This window comes from Hyperoodon ampullatus (genome assembly GCF_949752795.1).
Source record: "Hyperoodon ampullatus genome assembly, chromosome: 20".
Taxonomy (NCBI): Eukaryota; Metazoa; Chordata; class Mammalia; order Artiodactyla; family Ziphiidae; genus Hyperoodon; species Hyperoodon ampullatus.
In genome coordinates, this window is record NC_136933.1 from 25,586,058 (window position 1) to 25,606,052 (window position 19,995).

At 51.5% G+C, this 19,995-nt stretch overlaps 1 protein-coding gene across 1 annotated transcript in view; it reads left to right on the plus strand.

The window, feature by feature from the left end:
- Positions 1 to 3,257: 3,257 nt before the first annotated feature.
- The window catches only part of DLGAP2 (DLG associated protein 2), a gene marked incomplete at its 3' end in the record, with an annotated part of 562,591 nt that continues 545,853 nt past the window's right edge, over positions 3,258 to 19,995 (plus strand). Inside the window, exon 1 of the mRNA XM_079726609.1 lies at positions 3,258 to 3,309. The remainder of the gene's footprint in view (positions 3,310 to 19,995) is intronic.

Here is a 19,995-nt window from a genome sequence, read left to right on the forward strand (position 1 = left end):
GCTGCTGCCCTTGGGGCCCCTGCAGGCACCGCTCCGGAGGCGGCCGGGTCCCCGACTGCCAGCTCTTCAGAGGGAGCCCTGCATCTCACGGAGACACGCTGCAGTCTCTTTCTTCTGTGCTCGCCCATCCTGTTCTTTCTGTGCCTGTGGATTTTTACTGTAGTCGCTCTAACCCACTTAAACCTTGACCACGTGCACCGGCGGGACGGTTTCATTAGACACGTGGCTGTGTTGCTTGGGCGCAGCCTGGGCACTGGTGGTTCTTCGGGCTGAGCAGGTGAGCAGCGCTGGGAGCTCGTTAGACGTGCGGTGTCTCTGTGTGTGTGTGTGTGTGTGTGTGTGCACACGCGTGTGTTTAAAGGCGCAGCAGAAATTCACGGAGAATTTGGAGCAGAAACCTTGTTATCAAGTGTCCTGAGGTATAACTGATATACAAAGCCTGCGCACATTCAGTGCACAGTTTGTTGCGTCTGGACACTTGTACACACCTGTGAGCCCATCAGCACCGTCAAGGTCGTGGACACCCGCGTCTCCAGGAGGTTCCTCACGCCCGTTTTTGTGGGGAGAGCACTTCGCGGGGTGCGGACAGTGCCGCTGAGGGGGCGCCCCCTGCAGCGGGTCTCGGGGACACCACCCCACCACGGGGAACCTGGAGGAAAGCCCAGGTGCTGAGAGGAATGCGACTTCCAGGGCTCCGGCCCCTAGTCCCCGACGGGATCCCTGCAGTCTGCATACCGCCCCCGGCGATACCCACGCAGGTGGTTGCTGCCCCTTGGCTGGTGTGACTTTACCGGTTCTGGTCTTGTAATTCCCGTCCAGGCCTGCCGGGTGATGGCCCAGGGTTCGAACGCCTGCCTGGAGCGGTCCTGACCCGCACCCCAGCTCCAGCCTTCCTGCTGCAGCCTTGCCCGCGCCCACGCTCACGAGCAGTGTTGCGTGCGGTGACCGCCCGACACCCGGGGCAGTGACATCGCCTGCCCTTGAGCACGTCTGGCCCATCCACTCTGGCCGGTGTCCTCCTCGCGTGCACTCGGTCCACCCTGCTGGCTGCCTGGGAGGTGAGAGCAGAGACACGGGGACCACGTGTGTGCTGCGCCCTCTGTCTGGGCAGCGGCTTCGGGGCCTCCACCCTTCAAAGCCAGCGGCACCGACCATCCTTGGCCTGTGGGGAGCTGAGCAGGGAGCACCAGGGGTCGCAGACAGGACTCGTCCGGCCTTCCCGGGGAGACGCCAGCAGGCACCTGACCTCCGCGTTCCTGCTACCACCACCTGCGAGCAGCATCCCCACACCCTCGTGGGACTGCCGTCCTGGCGGCACGACGTGGCAGGGGCGGCTGGTAGGAGGTGACGTGGCCTCTTCTGGGGACTAAGCTAAGGTGGCTTCGCCAACGTGCCATTGGCCAGAACGGTTAACTGAACATGTAGTAACGTCCTGACACTGAATTGCTATCTGCATCTCAGAGTGGAACAGTGTTATTTCCTGTTTAAACAGCATAGCTCTTTACTCGTCCACGAACCTCGGGGACCGAGGGCGTCCAGTCAAAAGTGGCTTATTGACTGGAACCCACCTGGCTTCCTCACGAGGCCAACGAAAGTGATGACACAGGAAAGGGCCCAGAGAGCAGAGGGTGGTCAGGGAGCAAGAGCAACACTCAAAAAAACCTTCATATTTGGAAATAATTTCAAATGTAAGAGTTAGGAAAAGAAAACCAGGACCCAGAGTCAGAGGGTGCTGTGTGGACGGAGGGTGCTGTGTGGACGGAGGATGCCGTGTAGACAGAGGGTGCTGTGTAGCCGGCAGCTGAGGCTCCTGCTGTACAGGGGTCTTTCCCGTGGCCCCGCCCACTTCCTCTCGCAGAGATGCTCATTTTGGTCACGTCTCTCTCGGGTGTAATTACTACTCTTTCGCATCCCTTGGGGCTCTGCGGGGATTCTTTAAAACCACTCAGATCTCCTCATCAAAATCCCCCCAGCCTTAGCACCCATTGACCGTTCTTGTCTGATCCCACGTTTACGACAATGATTAGCCCATAGTCTTAAATATGGATAGGTAAGCCAAGGAGCGTCCCTCTGGAAAGTGCTGGAGAAGGTCAGTGAGTGGGTGTGTTGGCTTTGGAATCAGAAGGGATGCAGATTTACAAGGAGCCCAGGATGTGAAGTGTGTGTGTGTGTGTGTGTGTGTGTGTGTGTGTGTGTGTGTGTGTTTGCACAGTTGGACATCGAGGGCTGGGAGAGATGAGTGTCAAACATGGTCCCGGGGTTTCTTGTCTCGACGTAGAGGCATCGTGAGGGCGTGGAAGGGAAGGGAATCATTATTCTGGAGAAGAACTTCTGCATTCATTGATCATGTTTACTAGAGCCTGTTGTATACTCAGCAGACCCTGAGCTGGTTGAGGGCAGCATTGAGACTGCAGCGTCTTTGCAACACCCGCTTCTCCCCTCCACTGCCTGATTCATTTGCTCCAGAGGGGGGTAACGCATGCTTCTTGGCTGAGAATGTTGGGGTTTGTAATCAGGGAGGGCTGGTTGCACCCTCATCGGTAGAGGATTTAAGGAAGTTCAGCTTTTACCCTAATTGAGTTGAGAGAACATAATCATAAACTTCCCACAGAGATCTCTTCAGTCACAAATTCTTTTTAAGTCTGCGCTTTGCAGTTGCGTTACAGTGCTGAAGTTTCTTGGGAAAGCCATTTTTCATTATTTTCACCTTCCTTTTGCTTATCAAATAAGATATTTCCTTCACATTTAACTACCAAACTGTGTATGTAAACACAGGCTTTTCTTTCACATTTTCTTTGTGACTCATCCTTGATAAAAGCGTCTTGGCTTAGATCCTAGAAGATGGACCCAAGGAACTGCCCCATCAAGCCTCCATTTTCAGGCTCTAATTGCATCTCATATTTTAAAAGCCATCACAGAATTGGTAGGCCCATTTGCCTTATTGTAGGCATCCCCTGAGTGCAGCTTTCAAGGTACTTTGAGGACCCATTAGAGACATACATTAAACAGAACTCCATTGCCATCCTAGGAGCAGCATATATAATCAGCACACTTACCTATTCTGATTAACCTCTTTGATGAAAAATGTATGTATCAGAATTTTTCAGTACTGTTTAATTTGTTAGATCGTTCTGGGCGTGTTGACTGTGCAACATTGAATGGCCTTATTAGAAAAACACTTGCAACGGTTAATGAGATGCCTTTCTCTACCTGAATGATAACCACATGTCTTGTATTTATTTGTTTTGAAACAGGTTTTGCCCGGCATTCTGCAGAAGCATTGCTGTATCTTACCAGACAGGAACACAGGTAAATGCATTTTGTTCTTCTGATTTGAGATTCTTGGTGTTATATCCGTGGAAAATTGAGAAATATGATTGCATAATTTAGATATCTTGGTTTTCTAAGGTGGTTGTTTTATATATTGAATGAAACAAGCAAAAAAAAAAAATGGGATTCAGTTCTACAGTGAGTTGTGACCGGAGCTAAGACACCTGTTTTTATGTGAAGAAGGAAATAGATTCAGATGATTGTTGCCTTGGGTTTTGAAGGGAAACCGGTCGTCTTATAAAGCTGAATATATTAATTGCAAAGTTGTTTCCTCTGTGGATGATATTTATTAAGGCAAACCATATTGTTGGCTAGCATGGAATGGATTTGGAGCCTGTTTGCAATCAAGGCTTTCCTTGCAATCAGGGTAGGAACTGGCCAGGTATTATGTTCTTCAAACCTCGAGGATCTCAATGAATAAAACAATAGGATGGATATCTTGAAGTGGGAGATTCTATGGCCCTGTGATTTCTCATTGTCAGGCAGATGTATGTGGTTAGAGGTTGTAAGTAAGGTGGTTTGCATTACTTTTAAGGAAACACGATGGAGGGCAAAAAGTGTGAAAAAAAATCCTTTGGAACTTTGCTGTTTTCAAGTTAAACAAAGAGAATGATTTATGTGAAGCGTGTTATCCTGTGGATCTGGGTCTCACTCGCTCTAACTTAAAGTGTTTTATTCAGAGACTCAAGTCCTGAGGAAAAGATCGAGATGCTGCTTCTTTTTTGCACAGGGTTTTTATCAGAGTTTATTCATTTCTAGAATCAGTTGTGTCCTGCCCAATGTGTCTGTCTGTGTCCCGGGATACTTTTGCTGGATATGAAACAGAGGCTTCTGACATTTCCTTCTGTGTTTTCTAGCTAAACAAAATGAATCCTAATGGACTCTTCTGTGATAATTAGAAGAATGTACTCTGTTGGGAATTTCTCTCCTTTTATCATAAACAGCATCTTGACCTGCTGGTATGTTTACTGGGGTCCCCTTCGTAACTGACAAGGCACTGTTTTATACCATGCAGTCCAATGTAAAACACCGAGTATTTTGGAAAAATAAGATCTTAGTTTTTTTTTTTTAACTTATGATTATGGATAGATTATATTACTGACTCTATTATTTTTCAAAAACCTCATAGACCTGTCTCTGTTTTGGTTTGCCCAGTTATGTCTCAGCTGCAAACTTGAGCAAATTTACTTCTTATAGGGAAGTTTGTTTAGAACATGGTTAGATATTTTTTTGAGCCTCTTTCTATTTTCTGAAAGTCTTGGTTAGTAATGAAAATATGAACAAGTCACATGTGAAGAAACAAAGATTTTGTAAACTGTGTCTGTCAACAGCTGTGAGTATAACACAATTTAAAGTTGGAATGAATTTTCCAGATACGTTTCTCTCTTCCAGGTGAGTCATTACGGATTCTGAGGAGCATCAGAAATAATGATAAAATCAATTAAAAGTTAAGTACTGTTCTGTGGGGATCTAAGTGGATTTTAAACATTGAAATGAGTTTTTTCTGTTTTTAGACAGTTACATAAGACGTTTCAAGTTCATATAGCAAATATTTCCAAATTGAGACGCTTTATTTGCTTTTCTTAAGAATGCAGATAACCAACCTCTAGAACCAAGAAAGCTGCCTTCCATTATGACTTGAATATTGATGCCATCTGCTAGGCAGTTTCCTTAAAAACATTTTTATATAATAGAGTGTTTCGCTTTGAAGTCACTGCCGAGGACTTGAGGCTGTGACATTAGGTGTGGAAATGGGAAAGAATCGTATTAAATGGGGAGAAAGAGGAATTGGCTGAAATTACAGCTTTTAGAGGTGAAAGGTGTGAGAATTTTAGTTTTTCCCACATAATTTGATCTAATATGTCTGAAGCTGCTTAATTATTTAGGAAATGTTTGGAAATTTCTTCAGACTCAGACACAGTGGTATTGCTTTTGCATTTTAATGGCAAATAGGGTCCTTAGGAACTTGAATGTGATTTGGTTTTACCTTAGTGGCTTTATAGAAGACTTTTCAAATTTTTGATTAAGAAGATCAACTTTGGACTGTGTAGAGGGTTTCATTTTAGGATGATACAAAACATTCTGCAGGTGGGCGGTGGCAATGGTTGCACTACAGTGTGAATGTACTTAACGCCACTGAACTAAACACTCAAAAATGGTTGAGATGGTAAATTGTACGTTACGTGTAGTTGACCACGATTTTAAAAGAAGATCGACTTTGGGATGAATCATGGCTTTTCGTTTTGTTTGATTTTTAGTTATTTAAAAAGTACTGTATGCTCCAGTAACTTACGTATGTTGTAGCTGAATGTCTGGAAGAAGACCCACCTGTTTTCTGGTGTCTCATTGCTGATATGCTCAGCGGGGCTGCGGGGAAGTGTAATGAGGTCGCCCTGCTCTGGGGTCAGCTTGGCTGCTGTGGGACACAGAATTCATCCTTTCTCCTGCTATTTCGATACCTGTGATCATTTTGGTTTATGATGTGAAGAACCAGACTGAATTCTGTTGAGCACCTCTGTAGATGACCTTATTTTTCATGTTTTTCTTGGGAACACTGGGAGTTGGGTGCATAAAGCATGTCTGTTGTGAAGGAGGAAACTTCTACGCAAACACACACACATACACACACACCCATGTACGTACCAGCCCCACCACAGACACACACACACACACACCCGCCCCACCACTTACACACACACACACCTGCCCCATCACCACATACACACACACACACACCTGCCCCATCACACATGCACACGCACATGCACGGACCCGCCCCAGGCTCTGAGCTTTTCTTCTCGTTCACGTCCGCCTTGACTCCCTTCCCTTGTTCTGGTGGCTCAGTCGGCCTCTTCCCTGCTTTTGCTCCCGGCTCCTCAGACGTGGCAGTTGGGTTTTTTTGGTCTTTTTGTATCTTGTCCACAATTTGCCCCAGCTGCACAAGCATGCAGTTATTTTCAGTGCTGTACAGTTTCTTTGTATCTGTTGCTTGAGGAGACGGGTGTCCAGGTGCAGGCCCTGCAGCACAGGGGCCCAGCCTGTCTCAGTATGACCTTTGTCAGAACGGCTGCTGAGAGGCTGTCCCTGGGTCCTGACCTCCTTCACCCCCTGCCTGGGGGGAGCTGCCTCCGAAGGGCCAGGAGCTGGGGTGGCCCCTCGCTGCAGCGGGAGGCTGGCAGGCTGGTTCATCTTCCCTCTGCCGCTCCATGTCTCACGAGTTCGTACACAACTTACGTGTAATGACCGTCACGTGATGCGTCTGCTGTACCTCCCGTAGGAGAGAACGCGGACTGTGAGCGTGTTTCCCAGATGGTGTGCCTTCGACCAGTGGAGGGGCTGGGGCTCCTTAGTCCTTGATGGTCTGGATTCCATATCGGTTTGTCAGGGCCGTTCCCTCGGAATCTCCATGCCATTCGGGAAAATCAAGCCTAGGCAGGAGTGAGCTTAGTAAATTCTGTTTTCTGTGGGCGACACAGGGGTCTGGGGTGCTACCCCTGAGCTTAGTGGTCTCACAGCATCTACTCCCCCGTCGATCAGGACACAGCCTACTCAGCTGGTACCAATAACTGGAAGTTACGAGAATGATTGATTTTGCAGTAAAGCAGCAGCGGTACTTACTTGTGCAGACTTTCATAATAACAACTAAATAACGAAGCATCAAGCGGATTAAGCACGTGGCAGTATTTGACTTTTGAGATACATTCTATCTCCACAGGGAAAGCAGAATGATTGTGAAATAAGCTGTATATAAAAACTGGGGGGAAAGATTTTAAGTACTTTCCATATATTCTATGTCACTGATCTTGGCGTGTTTGCTAGCCTGTGGCCTGGTGTCCATGAAGACTCACTGTTATTGACCTTGGGGTCCTCTCAGTGATGTGCTGGCTGGCACTTAACCTCCAGCCTCCGGCGCCTGGTGTGAGGGTGGCGGGAAGCCACGTGGGGTGTTGGCCCGTGTCTGGGGTGTACACGCCTCACCGTGGTTACTGGACATGGGTTCAGGAGGGGTCCTCACTGTCCCCAGGCTCCCGTAGCAGACAGAATGCCAGTGGTCTGAACCTGGTGCCGGTGGTCAGAGCTAGCAAGCCTGGCTCTTACCTTCACTTCTGTGTCCAACTCCTGAGGGGTTAATTTAGGGGCCGTGGTCAGCCTGTGCTCCCCTGTGGGGGCAGGTTGTCCCGTTGTGTGTTGGCAAAATAAAATCTGGGATTAAAATTGAACGTTTGCAATGGGGCGCTTAGTTTTAAAAAGCTACATAGTAAGTACTCTTGCATTTTGTATTTGGGCGCTGAGTGTGTGTGCTCCATCACGCGAGGGTTCAGACGCCTTTGGGGCACTGGACCCAATTACACAGTATTGAACCGTGAGCAGGGCTGTTGCCATGTGGACAGCCATGGGAAGCTTACATATTGAGGTCAAAGGCAGAGGGGACATAACTGTTGAAATAGTGGGAACAGCTGCTCTGAGGAGTCCTAAATCCCCTAAGTTTCTTTTGTGCCGAAGGTTATAAAAAGCCTTTAATTTCATATGGACAAGTGAAGGAAAATCAATGAGTATGTTTGCTCCCTTTGCTGCAGACCTGTCTGAAGGAGAAATTGTACCCAATGACGGGTCCGGTAAGAGTTTGGCAGTGAGTGTATCTGGGGAAATAAAACCCTTTTCATTAATTTCACGCCTAACTTATATGTGATTCTTAGATCTGTGGAGACAGTGATGTGACCTGTGTTCAATTTAAGTTCTAACATGAATGGTGGACATTACACCTTGTGTTTTTGCGGTGTTTCTGGTTTATAAGGCTCTTTTATATTTATTCTGGCTAGTCCTACTGTTTTCTTGTGAGATAGGAAATACTGCCTCCGTTTTGCAGATCAGTAATTAGACCCAAAGCTGTGTGTGAATTTCACTGTCACACGGCTGTTGAGTATTTTGCTGAGACCCAAATGCAGGTTTTCACTCTGAGTTAGTATATGATTCCATCATGACCCTTAATAAGTCCTTAACCTTCCAGGTGTGGGTTTCCTATGAAATATGGTGAAGGAACAAAATGGTGTGGACTGGGAATCCCGATGCAGGGGCCCAGGGGGAGGAACTGCCAGCAGGGCCTCTGGAGCTTCAGGATGCGAGATGGGGGAGTACACCAGGTGGGTCTGTTGCTGAAAAGATGTTCAGTCAATTGGAACATTTTCACACCTGGGATGCCTCCCCTTTTCCAAACACCAGGTGAATGGCATTATAACTTACTAGGTTAAACATAAGATGTCTTGTCTTCCGAAGATCAAATCCTTCAAGTAAGTTTCTTTTACCCAGAGACTGAAATTATTTATAATGCCTTTTTTCTTTCCAAAAAGAATGGTGGTTGTGCAAATAGGATGCCAGATGATATGATTCATAAACTAAGAATAACTAAGGCAGTGCCGAGCTGAGCTGGATGAGGAAAGTGAGTGTCTCAGCCATGACGACGGTTTTCCTTCCAGCCTGTATCTTGATGATCTCGCCATGTTGGGGTGAGAACGTGCTTCCCCTTGCTTCACCCCCCTGCCGTCCACCGACTGGAGAGGGATAAAATCCTCATATGCTTAAAGGGCTTTATTTCATGCACTGAACATGGCTTTATTAGAAAACTGGACATGCTAGTAAATTACTGCCAGAACGAAAGGCTGTGGATCCATAGTTTTAAGGCCAGAAATGTTCTCTTCCACGCAGCTTATTCTCAACCCTGGGGGGCTACTCAAAGCCTGGCTGGCGTCTTTGTGCCATGTGGGAGGGTCAACCCTTTGGGAGGTGAGGACCCTGAGCTAGGCTGGGTTTCAGCCCCAGCTCACCTGGAGCAGGTGCTTTTGTGCAGAAATTGGATCCTCCTCACCCTTGAGCAAGTGATGTACTTACTCGCTCAGGTTAACGGTTACAGCCGGGTTAACGTGCAGACAGGAAATTCTGTGGCTCAAGGCTGAACATTCTATGGCTGCTTCTTCGCTGAGACGTTTCCTGAGTGAACCTGGCATTTGACACCAGATATAACGATGCCCCGGCTCGTGGGGCAGACCTGTGGGGCTGTGAGCTCTTTACCCCTTAGTTGCCAGGCGGACCTGAAACTGCTTCTTCAGGCAGACCTTCAGCTTTGTCTGCAGGTGCCCCCGGGGCTCACATCGCCTGTAGGGACAGGATCGTGCCGTTGGCCGTCCTCTGCACCAGAAGGGCACCCGGTCTCCAGGATGTGCCCCTTCCTGGAGAAGGTGAACGACGGACAGGTGTGAGATGTGTGACACGTGTGGAGTCACCAGCTTTTCCACTGCTTGTCCTACTTGCGAGGAAGAATGAAACACTTAGCCACACACTTTCGGGATTGAAGGGCTGTAAATAAGAAAGTTTTTTGTGTCATCCGCTTGGTCCGTTTCCCCACTAAGAATACTTGCTGAGGTTTGGACATGAACATTGTCTCCAAAGAGACTCCTGCGGATGAGGGGTCGTGTGAGTCGAGGGACAGGAGCACAGGAGGGGTGCGTCTGGTTTTCCTGAGGGGCCCTGGGCTCCGCTCCCTGAAGGAGCTTCAGCAGCCCCGCTGAGTCCATTCTGGGGCTTAGACAGCAGGCGCCTGTTTCTCCCGTCTGGAGGCTGTAGTCCAAGATCGAGGTCCCTGTGAGGCCTCTTCCTGGCGTGTCGAGGCATCTCCTCGCTGCGTCCTCATGTGGAGGGGGGAGCGGGTGTCTCTCTGGGGTCTCTTCTCACGAGGGGACTAATCCCACCGCGAAGGCTCCCGCTCACGACCTCATCACCTCCCGGAGACCCCCTCCTGACACCTTCAGGTCGAGGGCCAGGGCTCAACCTGTGGATTTGGGGCCCACAGCAGCCCTGGCCCGTCGACTGCATGCTTACAGTGAGCAGATACACTCTTCTTCTTGGACACTGTGAATTCTGTGTAAACCGCCACAAGGTTGGTTGGGCCATTGCTTTCAGACGTCTTCCCAATTGGGAGGAATCCAGTTACAGGCAGAAGAGCTTGCTTACGGTGAGAGGTGGGTTAAAAACATCCAGAATTCTTGACAGGTCCCCAGTCAGGAGGCAGGGTGTAGTTCCCAACCCGTGAATCTGGGCTGGCCTCAGCCTCGGGCTTGATTTGACCAGAGAATTAGGAGGCAATGATTCTGTCTAATTCTGAGCAAGGCCTGCGGGTGTGGCCAGTGGGAGGCCGGGGATAGCCGTCTAGGGGGTGGACATCCACAGGGAGGGAGAGGCCCGGGACGCAGGCGTGAGTGCAGCCACCTTGTGCCTCCGAGCCATTCCTGCCATCTGTCCTACGCTGGACGCCGGCCAAGCCCAGCCCGGACTGTGGACCCGCAGAGGGACAAGCACCCAGGTCGTTACTCTAGATACTGAATCCGGGTCCGGTTCGTTAGCATCAGTAGGTGAGTTAACGCGAGGGTATCCGTTGCAGCGGCTGCAGCCGAGGATGAGCAGAGAGGAGCCTCCCCACTGCTGGCGTCCACCCCCGGGACCTGAGCTTCCGAGCCGCATCCCCTGTAGGGAGAACCTGCTTCCCCAGGAGACCTCTCCCAACCTCGATTCTTCTTGTCTGTGATCATCCCGGGACGGCACCTACGAGGTTCTTTTGTGAAGTAAAGTTGGTCCATGTGGATAAAGTTACCAAGTTAATTGACGCCGTGACCGTGTCCTGACTTTTGGGGACAAATTCTCGGATCAGTTTTGTATATGAAGCCACGGAGAAGATGCGCTGCTACAGATGAGATGTTGGAATCATGGGTTTAAATCTCAGTGAACTCGTTCAACCTCCTGAGCCTTTCCAAACCTTGAACCTCAGTCTCCGCTGAATTTCTGCAAGTATTTTGTTTGCACATGTGCTTATGGGATGTGCAAAAATGTCAGGCTTCAGGCTCCTGGTTTAAAATGTTGGTTGCGGCCAGTCAAGGTCCCTTAAAATTCTGAGTGTTGGTAATTTCTTGTCAGCCTTTAGTAGAAATTAGGGTGCACAGAGTCGTCTGAAGCCTCTGCTGAGAGATGGGCTTCTATAGAGTCCACGTTTAGTCCCTGACCTTCTCTGATCAAGTGGCTTGGGCGGCATGTGATTCCTTGTAAAAGACAGTGAGATGACATACCCCAGAGGTGTCAGTGTCTGTGACAATGGTCTGTGGTGACACCTCCCATAAAGTGGCCATTGCTGTTGACCTGTCTGTAGTTACATTAGCTCACAGCTGCTGGTTTAAGTTCTTAACTAAAGAAACATTGTTACATCCTTTATTTTTTTTTCCTTCCTGCATTTTAGACATATAGGTGTTTGAGTTAAGACAAACTAGTTTGAATTGAAGATAAACTGATATATATTTTATGAGTTATTGAAAATATCAAAGCATATTATTTTTAAAAACACCTTTAAATCCATCTGTACACTAAGCCTTAGAAGCTCTATTTTTATTTATTTATTTTTTTTTGCGGTACGCGGGCCTCTCACTGTTGTGGCCTCTCCCGCTGTGGAGCACAGGGTCCGGACGCGCAGGCTCAGCAGCCATGGCTCATGGGCCCAGCCGCTCCATGGCATGTGGGATCCTCCCAGACCGGGGCACGAACCCGTTTCCCCTGCATTAGCAGGCGGACTCTCAACTACTGCACCACCAGGGAAGCCCAGAAGCTGTATTTTGAAAGGAGCTCTCTATAGTGTATACAGAGATCAAAATACAATATTGTACCCGTGAAACATACACCATGTTATAAGCCAATGTCACCTCAATAAAAAAAGTAATTAATGTTTAAAAACCTTGATATGGAAAACGCACTATAATTTGATATTGAGTTGACAGGATTTGACGTGGTCATTGAAATTGGCTCAAGCTGTGACCCGGGATCTTCCCAAAATCCTCCCTGAGAAGCCTGGTTGGCTGGGCGCCAGGCTGCAGAGTCAGGCCTGGATGTGAGGATGTGTGCGCTTTGCAGCGTATTTCGGAGTCTTTCTTCTTTCCCTAAAGGATGAGGTGCTGGCCGGAGAGGGCAGGGGGCTCTGCGTCGTCAGCATGGTCGCCGTCCTGCCTCAGTCCTGCTGCCTGGCCAGTGGTCCATCCTGCCAGGACGCACCTCACCTCATCCTCCTGGACACGCTCACCTCTCTGCACTGCGGCTTCTGCCTGGACACAGGTTTAATTTAGCTATTGCTTTTTATTTCACTGCACTCCTTCTTTGACTCGCCATGTTCATCTCTTTCTATCCTGTTTCATCTCAGTCTAGTCTCTCTTTTTGTTCCTGTTCCTGGCAATCATCCTTTCCTACCTTTTTTTTTTTTTCAAAAATAAGCCGTTCTCAACGTTTCTTTCCCATTTCTGTAGCCCACTTTCCAAGTTCAGAACCTAAGCGCTGGTCAGACCCCGTCGCGCTGCAGTGTTCCCGTGTGTGTGTGTGTGTGTGTGCGTGTGTGGCATTTCCCGCTGTGTGTGTACTGGGAGAGGCCCGGGGCTGCTGCAGGTGTCCTCTCTGTGTCCCCTCGTGGGGGCTCTGTCCTTCGGGGGATCTCCTCCTGCCCTGCCTGTGAGGATGCCAGGTGCTCCGGGCTGCAGCCTTGTCCAGGGGAATCCGTGCTGGTGGTCGCCATGCCCCGACGCAGGGGCACGGTCACTGCTGGCTCTGCGAGCCTCTGCGAGCCTGTCCTCTCCAAGTGGACAGAGAACTGGGGAAGAGAGCCACCAGCTCCCCAGCGTTGGGCCGGTCCTGGATGGAAGTGGCCTGCAGGCCGAGCTTCCGCCCGAGAGAACGCACGTCCAGAACCCTGCAGGGGGGCCGGGTTGGGCCTCCCCATGCTGTGGGCATCAGGTTAGCAGATGCTGCTTCTCGACTCTCATGGCCAGGTGATCACTGGCCCTGGTGTTCAGAGGTGGGTGCGTTCCTCTCATTTTCACGTGTACTTTGGTGGAAGTCGGCAGAGGCTGTGTCAGAGCTGCCAGGCAGATGCCACCTTAGACACGAAGCCTGCTCTGTCCTCTGACCTGGTGACTGTTCCATCTGGGATGGGTCACAGTTTCCTGCGTCCTCAGAGGGAGGTGCTGTTCAGGAAAGGGAGGGCTTGCCCTGAACTCCTGCTGTGACAGGGAACCCGAAAGCTATTCCAGACACACTGAAGTTCTTGTTTTGGATTCAAGGCCGTTTTAATATTTGCCAAAAACAACATTTAAAAATAATGCCAGGAAGTCATTTTATTGTAAAAATACTCTGCATTAAAGGTTAAAGCTTTTTAAGAAATAATGAATTTATTTCATCTTTGATGAAAATTATTTTATCAGGTTTTAAAGATAAGTAAAAAATATTTCTGAGCTCTGCCTGAGTCCATGCGCCAGCATGATTGTATGTGTGAATGTGTGAGATGCTTTTATTGTTTGCAACCACAAACCATACACAGTAGAAGTAGCTTTAGTGTGTATTTTAATATCCTGGCTTTAAAGTTTGGTGAAAGCACCGGATAAAGACAGTGATTGATGTTTCCATCAAGGGCTTGCTTATTTAGCAGCACAATTTCACTGCTAAGCAGGGACTCGGGGCACGTGAATCATGCTGCAAACGCTTGATTTATAGCACAGTTCTTCCTGGCACGAGCAGGGGTTAAAACTTGCGGGAGTGTGAAGCACTGAGACACAGACAGTGAGAGGAAGAGGGGGTGCTTCCCATGGGACATGGAGCCTGGGAGGGGGTGGTGCTGGTGGGAGTCTGCCGCACCTTCATGTGTCCTGGTGGCTTGGTCCCCGGGCGACGGGTCTCACCTGCATCAGAGCCGGTGATGGGCTGTCCTGTGTGCCAGGTCCAGTGGTGGAGACTTTCTGGAGTGAGGTGTGGAGACCCTGATGCCAGGACAGGTTCAGCACAGCTGCCACCCCGAATCTCCCGTATCATTCCTCGTTAATGTCTCCCCAGATCAGAATGACAGCTTCCCACCTTACATCCCGTTCCTCACGCTGATGCTCACACATAGGACGTTTGCTAAGAAGGACACAGTGGTGACATTTAATGCAGCTTCTTAAAGGTATCGATAGGTTTCCCCAGGGTCAGGATGGCCTCTTACCGATTTGGGTGCGCCCAGCACAGGTACACGGTGGGCAGTTGATAACAGCGATTTTAAATTGAACTGAATTGAATGTGTGCCTTTATCAGGCGACTGGTGTCTTGTTACTGGAGAAATAACGTAGGAGAAAAGCATAACCAATTAGGGGAAATGTCGCAGAGATTAGTTTTAAAATAGTTAAACAGTTAAAGCCGAAGGTCTGAGGTTTGTTATACACACGTATGAGTAGTTTCGCTGCTGCGCATGAGTGAGTCCAGGGTCGGTTCAAGCAAACATTACCTTCCAAAGGGACGACCAGTTCAGTGTCCCTGGAATAGATGGCGGGTGCTGTGGACAGTGCTGTGAGTTCCGTATAATAAAATTACAGCATCAGCCCTACCTTGATGACGACACATGAGCACAAGAGCACGAGCGCCTGCGCGTCGGGATGGAGGCCCTGTGGGGACGTCCCCTGATGTTCAGTTAGGGTCATACGTCCGAGGGCCCCACTGGGTCCAGGTCAGCCGATTACTCACGGCTTGTGGAGGGATGAGTGCTGACGTCCTGAAGAGGTAACGTCGGGTCAGTCAGTCCTGAGGACGCGGGCTCCTCCCGGGCTGTGAGCGTGGATGGACCATGAGACCCGCTCCGTCCTCACAGCAACAGGGGCAGCAAACCGGTGGTCTCTGACCGGAAGCCTCTGAGCACCAGGTGTGGACACCGTGGGGAGGGGCCCGGCTGGCCTTGTGGGGAGCAGCCTCGCGGTCAGTGTAAAGGAGGGACGCTGGTGCCACCCGGACGAAGGGGTGGACGCACCTGCAGGGCGGTGCTGGGCCTCAGGAAGGGACCTGTCTGCTTGCTCCCAGCTGCTCTTAGTTGTTGGTTAAATTCAGGCATCTGAAGATCTCAGTAGTTGAAGAACTGATGATAATCGTATTGATAATGAAGGTGACACGAGAGCAGGACGACGGTGGCAGCTTGGAGGTTTGCGTGTATCTGGGTGTTTACACCAGGGATGGAACGGGCTCGCCTTTTATTTTGAACATTCCTCTCTCTGGACTGTGGGCCAGGAAGACGGAAGGACGCCGTCTGTGGAAGGTGGGCCAGGAGCCAGCAACCCAGGGGGCCTCGTGGATGGATGTAGAGGCAGCTCTGTGGCACCATGTTCTCCCCATGGTGGACAAGAAACTCCGTGGCTTCTGTCTGAAGGTGTGGCCGTCAGGATTCCCCAGTGATGGAACAAGAGGGTGTGTGTGTGTGTGTATAAGTATATGTATTTATCTATCTATCTTTCTAGAGAGAGAGATTTAGATTTATTACAAGGAATTTTGGCTCATGTGCTTCTGGAGGCAGACAAGGACCACAGTCTGCAGCCTCGAGGCCCAGGAGAGCCTGTGTCTCTGTTCAAGTCCGAAGGCAGGAAGAAAGCCAGCGTCCCAATTTGAAGGTCATCAGGCAGAGAAGGCCCCTCTCAGCCGTTCTGTTCCACTCAGGCCTTCGGCTGATTGGGCGAGGCCCACCCACGCTGGGAGGGTTGCTTTACTCAGATGGCGACCTCAGCCAGAAACACCCGGCGCAGTGTTGGCCCAGTCACAGTGGTGCATAAATGCCCCGTCACAGGAGGACACACCTCGAGCAGGTGCCTGGGCTGGACTCGGCTGGGCTCCTCCCTTGAGCCCCGACCTCAGGGGGACGTCGTCCTGAGGCAGGGAGGCCCCAGGAGCAAGGCCAGCCCCAGGCTCCAGCGGCCACGCAGGCGCTCAGGCCGGGGGCCAGGCAGCCCTCCCCGAAATGCCAGGGGCGTCCGCTCAGGCTCAGCCGGGGCCAAGCCTCCCACCTGTCCAACATCGACACATACACCCGACCCCACCTGCAGTGGGGTGGGAAGAGAGCAGGGGGAGGGCCGAGCCATCCCCAGGCCCCGGCGCCCAGAGGGTCAGACCGCGGTTCCCTTGTGGGGCTGATTCAGGGTTGCGGGGGTAGCCGGGAGGATGCAGAGGTTTGGGGAAGCACGCATTGCCTTTCCATGCCGTGTGCACACCTGCCGTCCCATGATGCACAGGCCCTCTCGTTGTTCCTGTAGAATCCCTGGGAGGTGGGTGGGGTTACCTTGTTCCACACGAACGAGAGAAGCCGGGGTTCCGGGAGCCTTGGGACCTGCCACGTGAGCAGCAGGGTGAAGACAGCACTTGGAACCAGGCTTCCCTGGGTCTTGAGCTGTGCTCTTTGCCCTGAAATGAGGTGAGTCAGAGTAGATCCAAGTGCTCTGAGGTCAGTGCCCGGCCTGGCGGAGCCCAGGGAGGAGCTTATCCCGTGAGCAAGGCCCAGCTCTGTGGTCCTGCCTTGTGCCTGAAAGCGGTGCACCTTGCACTCAACTTTTTACAAATATATAAAATATAGATTACTGTTTGCTTCCCTGTAAAGGGGGGATTGACTGATATCTGGGTGAGGCTCCCAAAACACGGAACAGCAGGGATAGTGGTTGGAGTGGGAAGTGGTCACTGACATGCCGTGAGCCCCTTGCTTCTGCCAAAGAGGGGCGTGGGTGATGAGACCTTGGGGGCTCTGACCCCCCATCGTGGGTCCCCTGAGAGACAGACCACCAGGAAGATGAGGCTGTGTCTGGTGACCGTGACTGCAGGGAAGCCCACAAGGACAGGGCCTGGCGGGCGGGAGCCTCTGTCGCGGATCTGAGGGTGCCGTCGTGACTTAGGAGGGTGTGTGTCCTGAGTGAGGGCGCGGTCGGCCTGGCATCTGGATGTAGGGCCCGGGCTGCGGGTCTCCCCCCAGGGCGCCCCAGTCCCACATGGGACATGGGATCCTCAGTGACGCTGCCTTACAGGGGTGCTCTGAGCGTCCATGCTCCCCCATCCACTGTGTTTAGCAGCATCACCAGGTCACCTTCCCGTCAGGCTATGGCGCATTAGGTGCTGGGACCAGGGTGACGGTATCGGGTCTTCCTGAGGGTCACTTCTGTGGTCAAGGGGAGGGAGAGGTGTTGGGTCTGGGATCGGTGGGAGAATCACGCCCCTCGGCGAGGCCACACTGTGTTCTCGGTCAGCCCCAGGGACCTTGGAGCAGAGATCAGACCTATTGACCGTATTATACCTGGGAATTCTCTCGTCCTCTCTCCTAAGGTGGGGCCTTCAGAGGCTGAGTGCGCATCCTCTAGGGGCTGCGGTGGACCTACTGAGTCCTTAATGTGGCTCCAGGTCAACACAGGGCTTCGTGGAGAGAAGAAACAGGCAGATCCTCATTCGGGGATCCTGGGTCCATCCCACAGTAACAACGCAGGACGACCTTGGGGGGTAACTGGCTCCCAAGCCCATGACAAGGTGGCTGGAGAGTGTGGGTTGTACCAGAAACAGCAAGACTTTAACCTGGAGGCATTAAAACCCCCAAACCAGGTGAGGTCTTTGGGGACGAGGCACCAAAAGCATCCCTTTTTGTCTCTTTCTTGCCCAGCGTCTGGCGTCTAGCCGTGATCATGGGGTAGAATGGGCTCCCCCCTTGCTGGAGATAAAACCTGGAAAACACAGAGCACTGGGGTCACAGGGGCCTTGGGGACGGTCCGTCTGCAAGAGCTCTTCCCTCCCGCCCACCCCCCCGGGGCTTGTCTGAAGGGGGAAGACCCTTGCCCTCCTAGACAGTGGCCTTGCTTTATGGGGCCCGTCAGACAGCAGGGAGAGCCTGGATCTGGTCCATGATTTATACTCATTTCCACGCTCACTTGCATTACCAGGAAAGGACACATCAGTGGACAATGTGATCGAAATGCATTGAACACTAGAAATTGCATTTAACTCCGTGGTTTTGTTTTCTCAGCTCAGAACTTTGCTAGTTTTTCCTTCCATTGCGATTCTGGTTTTCCACGTTATGAAGGAACAAATTGGCCTGCCTTTGTGTCATGATTTCCCTGTGCATTTCCATCCGACAAGGCCTCACCGATGTGTCTGCCCGGGATCCGAGGCTAAGACTCCTGGGTCACCCGTGAAAATCCTGGTACCTTCTTTTACAGCACTTGCAAAAGTAATAACGGCACAGGTCAGAGCCACACGGACCCTCACCTCCTAAAGAAACGAAGACAGCAGGGTCCAGTCCTTCCTGTCGACCATCCCGTGTTTGCTGGGTTTGTCGGGTTTGTCCCGTGCGCCAGGCTCTCTGCTTCTCGCTGTGTGTGTGGGGCCAGTGAGGTGACCGCTTGGCTTTGGGGGAACTTGTGGTATGTTGGGGGTGATGGCCACGTGAGTCATCGTGGCTGCACGAGCCGTGAGCACCGGGCACTCAGGGCACAGGGAAGAAGCCCGAGGCTGCTCTGGGAGGATGCTTTGCGGAGGAGGGTTGCTGCAGAGCACACGGAGCTGAGTCTCAGACGAGAAGATGGCCAGGCAGAGAGCAGTGATCGAGGTTGCGGAGGAAGCACGTGCAGAGGCCGGGGGGCGGAGATCAGAGAAGTAAATGCGTGTGGAGAACAGAAGGCCGTGGACGACGGTGGTGGGGAGACACCGGAGCAGGAACAGAAGCCGTGCCGGGATCTTGGGCCATGGAGACTCCTGCACACAGCCCGCCAGAGGCACGCGGGGGATGGAGATGAGCCTGAGCACAAGTTAAACCAGGAGGGGTGCCAGCCGTGGAGACGGTCCCTTCACTGTGAAAACAAGAAGCGCGGACGCATCTCCAGTGGTTGTGCAACAGAAGGGAGAGCTTTTCCTCCTGGAAATCCCTCTGGGGACGGCGCTAGCTGGGGGACTTTGTAGGCTGTATCTGGCCTGTGGGCTGCATGGCGGGAGGGCAGGAGCTCCGAGTCCCCAGGGAAGACCACAGACTCACAGAAGCGGTCTCCCCGGGATGGGGCAGTGATAGAGGGCGTTCCTGCAGCCAGGCAAAAACGTGTGTATAGGGGACACGGCTGAGGCAGTACGCCCCTGAGTCACACAGACTCCGTGGACCTCGGTCACTGGGACCTGCTGGACCAGCTCTCTGAGGGGAGCAGGGGCCGTGTGTGCAGCTGACCGCAGGCTGGTTGTGTTTCCACCAAGTGGTACCCGGTTGTGTTAACTCCCTGGGTCTGGGTGGACTCGGCCAGGCCCAGGGAACGAGAAAGCAGGGCCTCCACATGAGGCCCCTCCTCCCTCCTCCCTCCTGCCTCCAGAAAACAGTCAGGAACATGGGCAGGAAGGCGCCACCTTGTGATGGTTTTGACGTTCCCAGGCACCTGGAGAGAGCGGGGCTCCCAGCAAAGGTTCCAGAATCTTCCTGCAGCCTCTGGAAGTGTCCCTCCTGCAGGTGGAGCTCAGATGCTTGGCTCACTGTCGGCTCCATCTGGGCCTCTTACTTTCTCCCAGTTTTCTTTCCTTCTCTGGCACCTTCACCCCTGTTTATGGAATTTCTGATGAGACGTAGCCCATTGCCCTGACCACGATCTGGCCCTCCCTAGGTACTGACTCACCACGTCTGTAAAACTCAGGAGTGGAGCGGTTGACAAAAGTTGAGTCAGGTCTGTCAATGAAATAATAGTGTCACATCAGTTTGCACCCTCCCGATTTTGATAATTCTCCTGCAATTATAAGACCGATGCCCTTGGTTTTAGGAAACACACAATGAGTCATAAAGGACTATTATGTCTGCAGGATAGT